Source organism: Oxyura jamaicensis, chromosome Z (assembly GCF_011077185.1).
Source record: "Oxyura jamaicensis isolate SHBP4307 breed ruddy duck chromosome Z, BPBGC_Ojam_1.0, whole genome shotgun sequence".
Taxonomy (NCBI): Eukaryota; Metazoa; Chordata; class Aves; order Anseriformes; family Anatidae; genus Oxyura; species Oxyura jamaicensis.
In genome coordinates this window covers 30,281,697-30,291,752 of record NC_048926.1, presented here as the reverse complement: position 1 = coordinate 30,291,752, position 10,056 = coordinate 30,281,697, and the positions used below count along the sequence as shown (strand labels likewise).

General features: G+C 39.9%; 1 long non-coding RNA gene across 2 annotated transcripts; it reads left to right on the top strand.

Moving 5' to 3' along the window:
• Nucleotides 1-1,649: 1,649 nt before the first annotated feature.
• On the top strand, nucleotides 1,650-6,362 carry LOC118155943. Of its 2 annotated transcripts, none has more exons than XR_004746075.1 (2): nucleotides 1,650-1,719; nucleotides 6,104-6,362. It is a non-coding gene; the product is annotated as an uncharacterized LOC118155943 (long non-coding RNA). The 2 variants fall into 2 exon arrangements; XR_004746074.1 differs by having other exon boundaries at nucleotides 6,101-6,362.
• The last annotated feature ends 3,694 nt before the right edge of the window (nucleotides 6,363-10,056 follow it).

Here is a 10,056-nt window from a genome sequence, read left to right as displayed (position 1 = left end):
GGGGGGGGCGGGGGTGGGGGGGCGGCCCGTCGGGCGTCCGGGCGGCGGGGCGGGGGGGCGGGGGGAAGGTGGTGGCGCCCCCCCCCCCCCCCCCCCCCTCGCCATCTGTCCTGTTGTGGGTTCAAACTATCTCTCTCAGTGTTTCCAAAGAATATTAATACCTCTGAAGAAGGACACGGGGCCTTCTTCAAAAGTTGCGTAGCCATGCGTGGTCACTAGGTCAGTGCCTTACCTTTATTAGAGCAGCACAGTGCTTTCACAGAATCAGTAAGTTCGGAAAAGCCCTCCAAGATCATCTGGTGCAACCATCGCCTCACCACCAATGTCACCCACTAAACCCTGTCCCTAACCACCTCATCCAACCTTTCCTTAAGCACCCCCAGGGACGGTCGCTCCACCACCTTCCCCGGGCAGCCCCTTCCAATGCCACTCTGAGGTGCGATTTTACCCATTTGCAACTTGAAATGAGAAATTTCCAACTCACTGATCACCTTCTTTACTTTAATGGGCTCATCTTAAAGTACCCATGAGTTTGCTGACGTTCTAGGGCATGAGGAATATTTTTTATCTCACTGAGGTTTAAGCAATCTTTTCTGCACTTTCTTCCTGCCTTTCATGTTTTGGGCTGTGCATTTAGGTGAGTGCTGGCTAGCAACAAAAACATTAGTTGTGTGACCACAGACACTGAGAAATAAAGGATGAATTTCCTAAATTCCCTTCTTTTTGTTTTAAGTTGTGAGCTCAATATCCAGGCAGCACAAGCTTCTGATATCATACTATAGGCTTCTCTAGCCCTTTGGACTTAGTAAAAAGACCTGAATTTCTGGGTCAGCCATCTCATATATGGGTGTAAGAGTTAATTATGCTACCAAAAAGATGTTCCAGGAAATCAAACCACAAAAATGGCCTTTCTCCTGTATGTCCGTGTACACACTACCTGTCTTCCACCCCATTTGGCTGATGCTGGAATCCACTTCTGTTTGAGTAGTTATTTTCTACTCAAGGAAGTTACAAGCTTGTCTTCCACGACTTCTCTGGGACCCATTCTCATGTTTGTTTGTTTGTTTGTTTGTTTGTTTTCCTTCTTAATGTAATCAGAAATTCCTGTATTGTTTGTCTTGGCCTATCACTGTGCATTTCCAAGGAGAGCATAGCTCCGCCTTTTCTGTGTTCTCTCTCTAGGCAAAGGTGGATTGCTGCCCACCTGCCGAAATCAGTCCGAAGCCTTGTCTTCTTCAGGCTGAACACACCGAGCCCCCCTCAGTCTCTCCTCACGTCATATTCTCTGTCCCTGGATGATCTTGCAGCCTTCCTCAGGGTTTGTTCAAATATGCCAATGTCTTTCACCTACTGGGAAGCCCAGAACTGGCACAGCACAGTATTCCACACAACTAGTTCAGAATACACCATTTTTCTTCCTCAATGTAGGTTACTTCTGCAGTGTGCAGGAACAATACCAGGAAACGTTTTCAGAATTGTAAGCAATGTGTTTGCTTAATATGTCAGTAGCACAGCCATCTAAAGATACGGCCGGTTTTGACGCAAAAAAAGTTCCCTGGTAGAATTCCACTGCAATACTAACTAAAAGGCATGAGATGGCAGCAAATACCAGGAAGTAAAGTGCTTCAAGCCCACGGCAGAGGAGCTGATTTTGCCATGCTCCTGATGCTACTGTCTAGAGCGCAGGTTGCTGCCGCTGCTATTACACAACACTGAGCTGTAAGTACGAACATGAAAGTTGGCTGTTTAGGTGTAATCCTGGCTGAAACTTTCTATAGACTGTATGCTTAATTAATAGTGTGCAATTCAATAGTGTAATATGCTGTGTTGGCTACAGAGGGAACATGAAAGTTTTCCTGAACAATGTATCTTTTGTCATTTTTCTGTCTTTGTCATCGTGTCTTCATTTTGAAAGCAGTATGTAAGCTTATATCTCAGTGTTTTGGAAATTTTTTCATGTATGGAACTTTGTAGCTGATAAACACTGGTTCATTAGGTATTAGGACCTGAGGGAATGGAGTCAGGCTGTGACAAGGAAGATTCAGGCTGATGTCAGGAAAAGGTGACCCCTGTGTGACCGAGAGAGTGGTCACACAGTGGAACAGGCTTCCCAGAGATGTAGTCACAGCACCAAGCTGGTTGGAGCTTAAGAAGCATTTGGACTATGCGCTTAGACATATGGTCTGAATTTTTGGGTAGACCTGTGTGGAGGCAGGGGTTGGACTCAATGATTGTTGTGTGCTTCAATGCCTCGATGTCTTTCTTATAGTGAGGGGCCCAAAGCTGAATACAGTACTTGAAGTGCAGCCTCACCAGAGCTGAGTACGGGGGGACAATCACCTTCCTGGCCCTGCTGGCTACACTATTCCTGATACAAGGCAGGATGCCATTGGCCTTCTTAGCCACCTGGGCACAATGCCAGCTCATGTTCAAGCAAGCATCTTCCAACAGCCCCAGATCCTTTTCCTCTGCACAGCTTTCCAGCCACTCTCCCCCACACTTGTAGCATTGCCTGGGGTTGTGACTAAAGTCAACTTTAGTCACCACTAATGAGCCAGCAACTATGAGCCAGCTGTGTGCTCAGGTGGCCAAGAAGGCCAACAGCATCCTGGCTTGTATAAGACACATTGTGGCCAGCAGGGCTAGGGAAGTGATTGTCCCCCTGTACTCAGCTATGGCAAGGCCACACCTCGAGTACTGTGTTCAGTTTTGGGCCCCTCACTACAAGAAAGACATCGAGGTGCTTGAGCGAGTCCAGAGAAGGGCAACGAAGCTGGTGAGGGGTCTGAGTAATAAGTTTTACGAGGAGCAGCTGAGGGAGCTGGGTTTTTTTAGTCTGGAGAGGAGGAGGCTCAGGGGCGACCTCATCGCTCCATAGGTACCCTATAGGTACCTTAAAGGAGGCTTTCATGAGGTGGGCATTGGTCTATTCTCCCACATGCCCAGTGATAGGATGAGGGGGAACAGGCTAAAGTTGCACCAGGGGAGGTTTAGGTTGGACATTAGAAAGAACTTCTTTACTGAAGGGTTGTTAGGCATTGGAATGGGCTGCCCAGGGAAGTGGTTGAGTCACCATCCCTGGAGGTCTTTAAAAGGCATTTAGATGTAGAGCTTAGGGATATGGTTTAGTGGAGGACTTGTTAGTGTTAGGTCAGGGGTTGGACTCGGTGATCTTGGAGGCCTCTTCCAACATAGATGATTCTGTGATTCTGTAATTCTGTAAAGTGCAGGACCTGACACTTAGCCATGTTGAACCACATCCCATTGGCCTCTGCCGTTGATCCAAACTTAGCAGGTCCCTATTCAGGGCCTTCAAATGTAAACCATTATGAAGTAGGAGTGTTGTGAGTCTGGAATTACTCCCAGAAGGACATGACCCATGGCGTCCTGAACACTCACCAGCCACTGCCACCACCTCGTGTACAACTTCAGAGTTGAGAATTCACATTTGGTATTTATTTTTATTATATTTATTCTTGACATTCTGTATTAAATATAGAGGGAACTTTATTGTGTATAACACTGGTCTTTTTCATGAAAAATCATACCTATCCAGACAGTGTTCCTTTCAGCCAATTGGTCTTTTTTTTTTTTTTTTTTTTTTTTTTTTTGAGGAAAAAGTGTCAGGATTAAATAGGGAGGCTACATGTGTGAACTAAAGGATACCTGTGGGGATGTGCATAGTCATGGTGATGGAACAGCACATTGCAAATCTGCTCAGGCATCAAATCGCAGAGATCCACATTCTGGTCTCCCAGCTGGTTCAGAGCAGTGTGCCTAGTATGCCCCTCTCCTGGCCCCAGGTAACATGGCTAGCATAACCAACAATAAGGCGAATACTCAAAATATGTAAGCAGGCTGTTAATGTATACCCATGACCCTCTTCCTCTCCCCGTCTCTGGCCCCAGGGTGTGGGGATACCTATTGTTGAGGTGATAGGGGCAACAGTGTCATAGAGACTCAAGCAATGGGTTACCCAGAACGGGTGTGGGGCACTCACTGACAGTGGCAAAGTCCATCTGCCTTATCAAAACCCAGGTGCTTGTCTGCCAGGGGACGGTGAACATTGGAACAGGGAAGCCAAACAACACAGGGAGCTCTGTCCATAAATTCCAGTAGCCACCAGCCCTAAATGGTCCTTAGACAGGAATTGCTGCTGGACAGCAAAACACAGTTGCCAAGGATACCTCCACAGTTTTCTTCTTCCTCCGTCCCAGGATGGAGTGAGTGACTCATGTTGTTTTATGTAAAGCCCGAGTCTGGGGGATACAATATGATTGAATCATGTGCTGATTTATAAGGTTTTTACCCAATCTGCAGAGGGTTCAGATGACAAAAGTGCATGTAGCTGAGAATGCTAGCAATTCTGTGCAACTACAAGCTACTTTAAGTACCTAAAAGAACTACTTAAGAAATCATAGATAATAAGCTATGATGATTGTTTTTTGTTTGTTTGTTTGTTTGTATGTACAAATAGATTTTTAAAAACCATAATCCTGTGGCCAGCCCTTGTTCTGCCAGGAATCTAAAAGATCCTGACTGTAGGGTGGTGTGACAAGCAGTCAAGGTTCATTAGTATCCAACAGCAAAAGTTGAAAAACACTTTATTATTTGGTGATACCAGATTATTCTTTTCTTTGTTCATGCTCTTGCTGTCATTTTTATGAAAAATTTCATGCTAGTTTCCATCATGATTGGACAGATGGTCAAGAATCTTGATTGTACTATAGTACGATAAAGAGATTAAAAATATGTAATCAGGTCATCTTATCTCCCCTATGTGCCAGTGAAATTGTGTTTCTTTCATTACTGTGAGTTGTCTGTTACATTTTTAATAGCCTTAGGTCAAAGTTTTCACAATATCCACCCACTTTCTCATCAGCATCCTTACGATTTCACTCAGCTTTGAGAGTTTTATATGCATAAAAGACAATGCCCAGTATAATGACAAGGTGAAGATGAATATTCAGACAAGGATGAAAAAATATGCTGTTTTTGTTTTTGTTTTCCTTTCATTGTAAATGAATAAAAGAACAAATGTACACATGTTTACCCTAAAAAAGAAGCAAATACATATTGTCATTAAGTATCTCACAAAGGTACTTTATACCTGCTGTCTTTGATTTGTTGATACCAATATCCATTAATATAGGAAATATAGGAAAAGACATGTTTTATTATTATTTATAATTTGGAATCATTTTCAATGTAATTGGCCTGTCCCACTTAGTTAAGAACAGCAAGGAAACCAAACCGTTCTTACTGGGAAGATGGCAGAGACAGCTGTAGCACTGGACTCAGGACAGCCGAAAGAAAATAATTATTTTTCAGAGCTTTAAACATCTCTTAGGAGAGAAAGTTCTGCCCTGTTTGCTTATGTTGATCCGTTGCGGGACTGCCAGCATGTTCTATGTTGTTGTATGTAGACTGTGTTTTTTTTTCAGGATGCAGTAGGTGGCAGTCTTTATCTTCCATCTTGTTCAAAAGCCATGAACAACTTTTCTTCCACACCAAAAATGACTACTCTGATTAGACTGGGACAACAGAAAGGAACTATAGCTCTGCCAGTAATCTTAACTGCTTCCACAGAAGCAATAAGTTAAACTTACTGGATATCTACACTCTGACAAAGATGAACCTGCAAACTAGTGGCATTTAACAATCACTGTACTTTCTTGCAGATAACTGATTTGAAGGCTAAATTAAGAAAAGTGAATTAGGTTCCTTCATAAAGCCATCATCCAGAAATGAACTCTATCCTGTATAATGGGACCAGTGAATGGAAGGGGTTTGGGGTTTTGTTTTGGGGTTTGTTTGTTTTGTTTTTTTGTTTGGTTATTTTTAAAAAAAAAAAATTCATTATTGTCTTGAAACATATTTCTCTGCACCAGAAAATTAACAGAGGAGCTGAGAGGAAACACTAGACACTAACACACTAACTACAGAGGTATTGGCACCAGGATACCAAGAAAGAGCTACAAATCAAATTTAATCTATCTTCTGCTGAATGTGATTTGAAACCATGAAGATAAATTGCATTGGATTAAGTATGGTTGTTGCTTGATTGTTTTGTTTTGTTTGTTTGTTTGTTTTTCAAAAGCAGTAAGAAAGTAAGAAGATACTATGAATTTGGAAATTTTCTGCAATTGAAAGACGGCTGCTGACTTGACCCGGGGAATGGTCATCAAACTTAGCATTTTTTGCGTTGAAAAAGACCCAGAATGTGACAGACCTGGACTCTGCCACAAGCTGACTTACAAGAAAAGTCAGTCTGAAGACAAGTCCAGTACTCCTGTGATCATATGTAGAAATCAAGAAGGCCTATTGTAAAATAATAATAATAAACATTCCCATCATCTGTATTTCTTATTCTATATCTTTGTTGTTGTTGTTTTAATTGCCCTTTATGCAATAATACAAGAAGTACCTGAAATAGCGTTCCCTTTGGTTCATTGCACAGAACAACTTTAAAGGAAAAAAAATTAACCAAGTGTATACAGCTCTAAGCATTGCCTCAGAATACTGTTTCCTAGAATTTGCTCTAGCTTTAAAATTCTTGATAAACTGGAAAATATAGATAATCTGTACTAAACAAAAGTTGGCATATTTCTAATTGTTCGCTTAGATTCTGAAGTATACTGCCTTATAGGGAGGCATAAAAGATTAGTGACTTTAGAAGAAGAGATTACAAAGCGGGAAATCTCATTTTTGACTTTGAGATCTTGTTTCAAACAAGATAATTTGGTTACAGTAGTCAAACATTTAACTAGCTTCAGCTTAAATATGTAGCATCCTTTAGTAAATAAGTTAAGGTGTGATTTATAAGTAGTTAGAATTAACGATAAATGGATAAATCTTATTACATTTGAAGTTTTAAAGGCTAATGATTTTGAGAGTTAACTCAATGTAATTGAACACTGACATAAATTTTGTCTTGATTTTAATTTAATATTCCTTTTTTTCCTTGCTTTCAGTTTTTAAAACTCTTTACAGAAATCTTTGCAAGGATATATATATATGTGGAATTCATTTCTTATGTAGATGTATATAATCCTTGCAAAGGTATTAATTCCATTCATATATATACAGTTAGATGAATTTCATTTCACTTATATATATATATATATCATTCATATAGATGAATGAAATTCAAAGCACTGATGCTGTCAGAACTGTGAGAAGCAACATGATATGAGAACATATCAACCAAGCAAATATTCAAGATAAGTACGTCGTTTTGGCCTCACAGGTGATTTCATGTGGCCTTTGGTGTGCTTAGATTCAGTTAACCCTCCCACTAATAGTGCTATAACAATGCATACAAGATCACAGTACCCGAGGAAGTCCAAAATTTTCTTACTGTCTTCATTTGACACAACTCATTTTTTTTGTCGGTGTTTCTATCTGTAAAACAGATAAGAATAACTCTTGCTATACTGGACTCAAACAATGATTATGGTAGTAAAGTTTTTGGCATGTGTATAGTGTTATCATCGTCTTGGTATTTTTATTATTATTACTTTATATATATATATTATTTTTTACTTATTTTTAATTAAAAGCACACAGAAAGTGTTAACTGTAAAATACTAAAGTCAGTTATAGGAATAAGCACAAGTTGGAGGCTGATACCTGATTTACAAGTTACAACAGGAAATACAGACAGTAGGAGGTTACATTGTAAACACTGTTTTTAAAGTATATGAACACTCCTGAAAATCTTTTTTATGATCTTTCTCTTCTGACAGCACTTTAAAAGTTCAGCTTATAATGATTTTTTTAATTATTATTGTATTTCTGTATACCCACCACATATCATATTTTCAACCGCATTAATTTTTGTGAACTCCCAATCCCGAGAACAGACCGCGACCCCTCAGATGCCGATTTGGTACTGACAGAGAACAGATCTCTTTAATGCCAGTGAGTTGTGAGGTGGGTGGGGAGTTGTTCCCTCTCCACCCTCCAGTGCAGTGGTGGAATATATATGCTAACCTGCTATATATACTAACCTGACATATGTCCATGTGACATGTATCAACATACAACATTTCCAAAGAGCAGGATTCTTTTCTGCATTGTTTTTTAAGACATTAAGGAACTTTCAAATATCTGCCCAGGGTAACGATGACATTTTAGGAGACAATAGTTCAAGGCTTTTTGACTTGAATGACATCAGTGAGAGCTCCAATCCAGAGGTCATCCAAGGAAAGATAAGAAAGGGTCAGAAGTTCCACCAAAAATGAAAGTCTTTCATCAGCCTAATTCCCTTGCATTTCTACCTTTTCACCCAAATGTGCAAAGTCTGACAGAATACCAGTTCAGCTCTAAATTCCCACTAGATCTTCAGAAAGATCAAAGCAGAAGACAGTTCCTCTGTCATGAGAATAAATAAAAATCCTGGCACAATGTTGGATTACTTCTTTGATTACTCTCCAAGAAGAGGTTTTGAGAAGAGGGAGTTTTATATACAGTGTGCTGATGGAAATAAACCTTGTTCGCATAACTTTCCTTTTAACAGATCTGGAACCTTAAAATGCACAAGCTGTTTTTTAGGTTTGGAACAAACGCATTCTATTAGGGCTTTGCATAGCTTGCATAGCTTCTAAGTTTTTAACCAGATGAAAATCTTAGGACATCATAAAATTAATTATAGGAGCAGGACATCAAATTAGAATTTTTTTATTTTTTTTTTCAAAACGAGCAAGCCAGCTGGCTAAGCAGGTTTTGAAAACTCTGACTGCTAAATAAGTATTACTATGTTCATACCTTCTATTTGATTTTCTAAAAAAGCAAATGCATCATTTGATTTCAGAGCCTATTGCTACTAGCAGTATTATTTTCCAGCTGAGCCACAGCTAACATGCCTTTTATTCTTTCTCCTTTGTATCCCTTTTATCGCTTTAGTGTGCTCTTCCATGTGTTGCAAAGTACAGATGGTGAAATGCTTTGGGTCATGCAATGTTGTCTTTTAATTCTTTTGTGAGCTATGGCACCAGCTGATCTGCATTTTTCAATTTCTGATGAGTTCTGTGCAATCAGTCTCTTTTGGTTTAATCATTATGCCTGAAATAAAGAATGGCTCTTAAAAGCTGAAAGTCAAAGGCATTGAGCCAAATTGTTCTTCCATAGACTTTCATGCAATTCAGGGGCTTCGCTGATGCTAAAAAGAATAGCAAAAATGAAAAAATGAACCCAGTTTTATAGTCTTTATAAATATTTAAAAAGAACTGCATCAGCTACAGTACAGAAGAGTACCTGCTCCAAACAGACACTCAAATGTACTTGATGGGATATTTTAGTATAAAGAAAAAAAAGGGAAGGAAAACAGTGAGTGACAAAGAAGCAAGCAATGTTAACAGGGGTGGTAGATTTAGGAAAATGGTATTTGGTGTTGCAGTAAACAAGTAACATTTGGCCCAAGACTAACAATATAAAGCACAGAGGGAACCCTGTGTGTAGCTTAACTGTATCACTGGAGAAGTAAGCCAATTAGAATAAAACAATAAGATAACTATAACACACAGGCAAGTCTTGATGTTGGGCTGCACGTAAATACCTTGCTTTTAAAAGCATAGCTTTATAATGAACCATATATTCTATGCATTTCAAAGACACAGCCGAAGAGAAGCAGGATCTTTTCACAGTGTGCATGGCCATCATTAACTATCTGCCCCTAAATGTGTCAAGCTGTAGGTGGTATCTGTGTGGAATACAGGGTGTTTCTGCTAACATGGCTTAGGTCAGGCGAACAGTTTGCTCCTGAGATCAGTAAAACCTCCCTCTCACTCAGAACTGACTAATTAATCGAGCAATTTAAAGGGAAAAAAAAAAAAAAAAAAAAAAAAACACCAAATTTTCTGATAAATTAGAAGATTGTAGATTTCAGCTCATAGAAGGGGCCTCTCAGTGCTATGAGATATCACAAAAGCACTAGGCACATGGGGTGAACAGAAGAGAAATGGAGATCTCTCATTTTCAGTGGTAATCAGTTCAAGCTGTCCACGGTTATGTGGTTCTCATCGTCTGTTAGTTTTCATCTGTAGCCTTTTTACT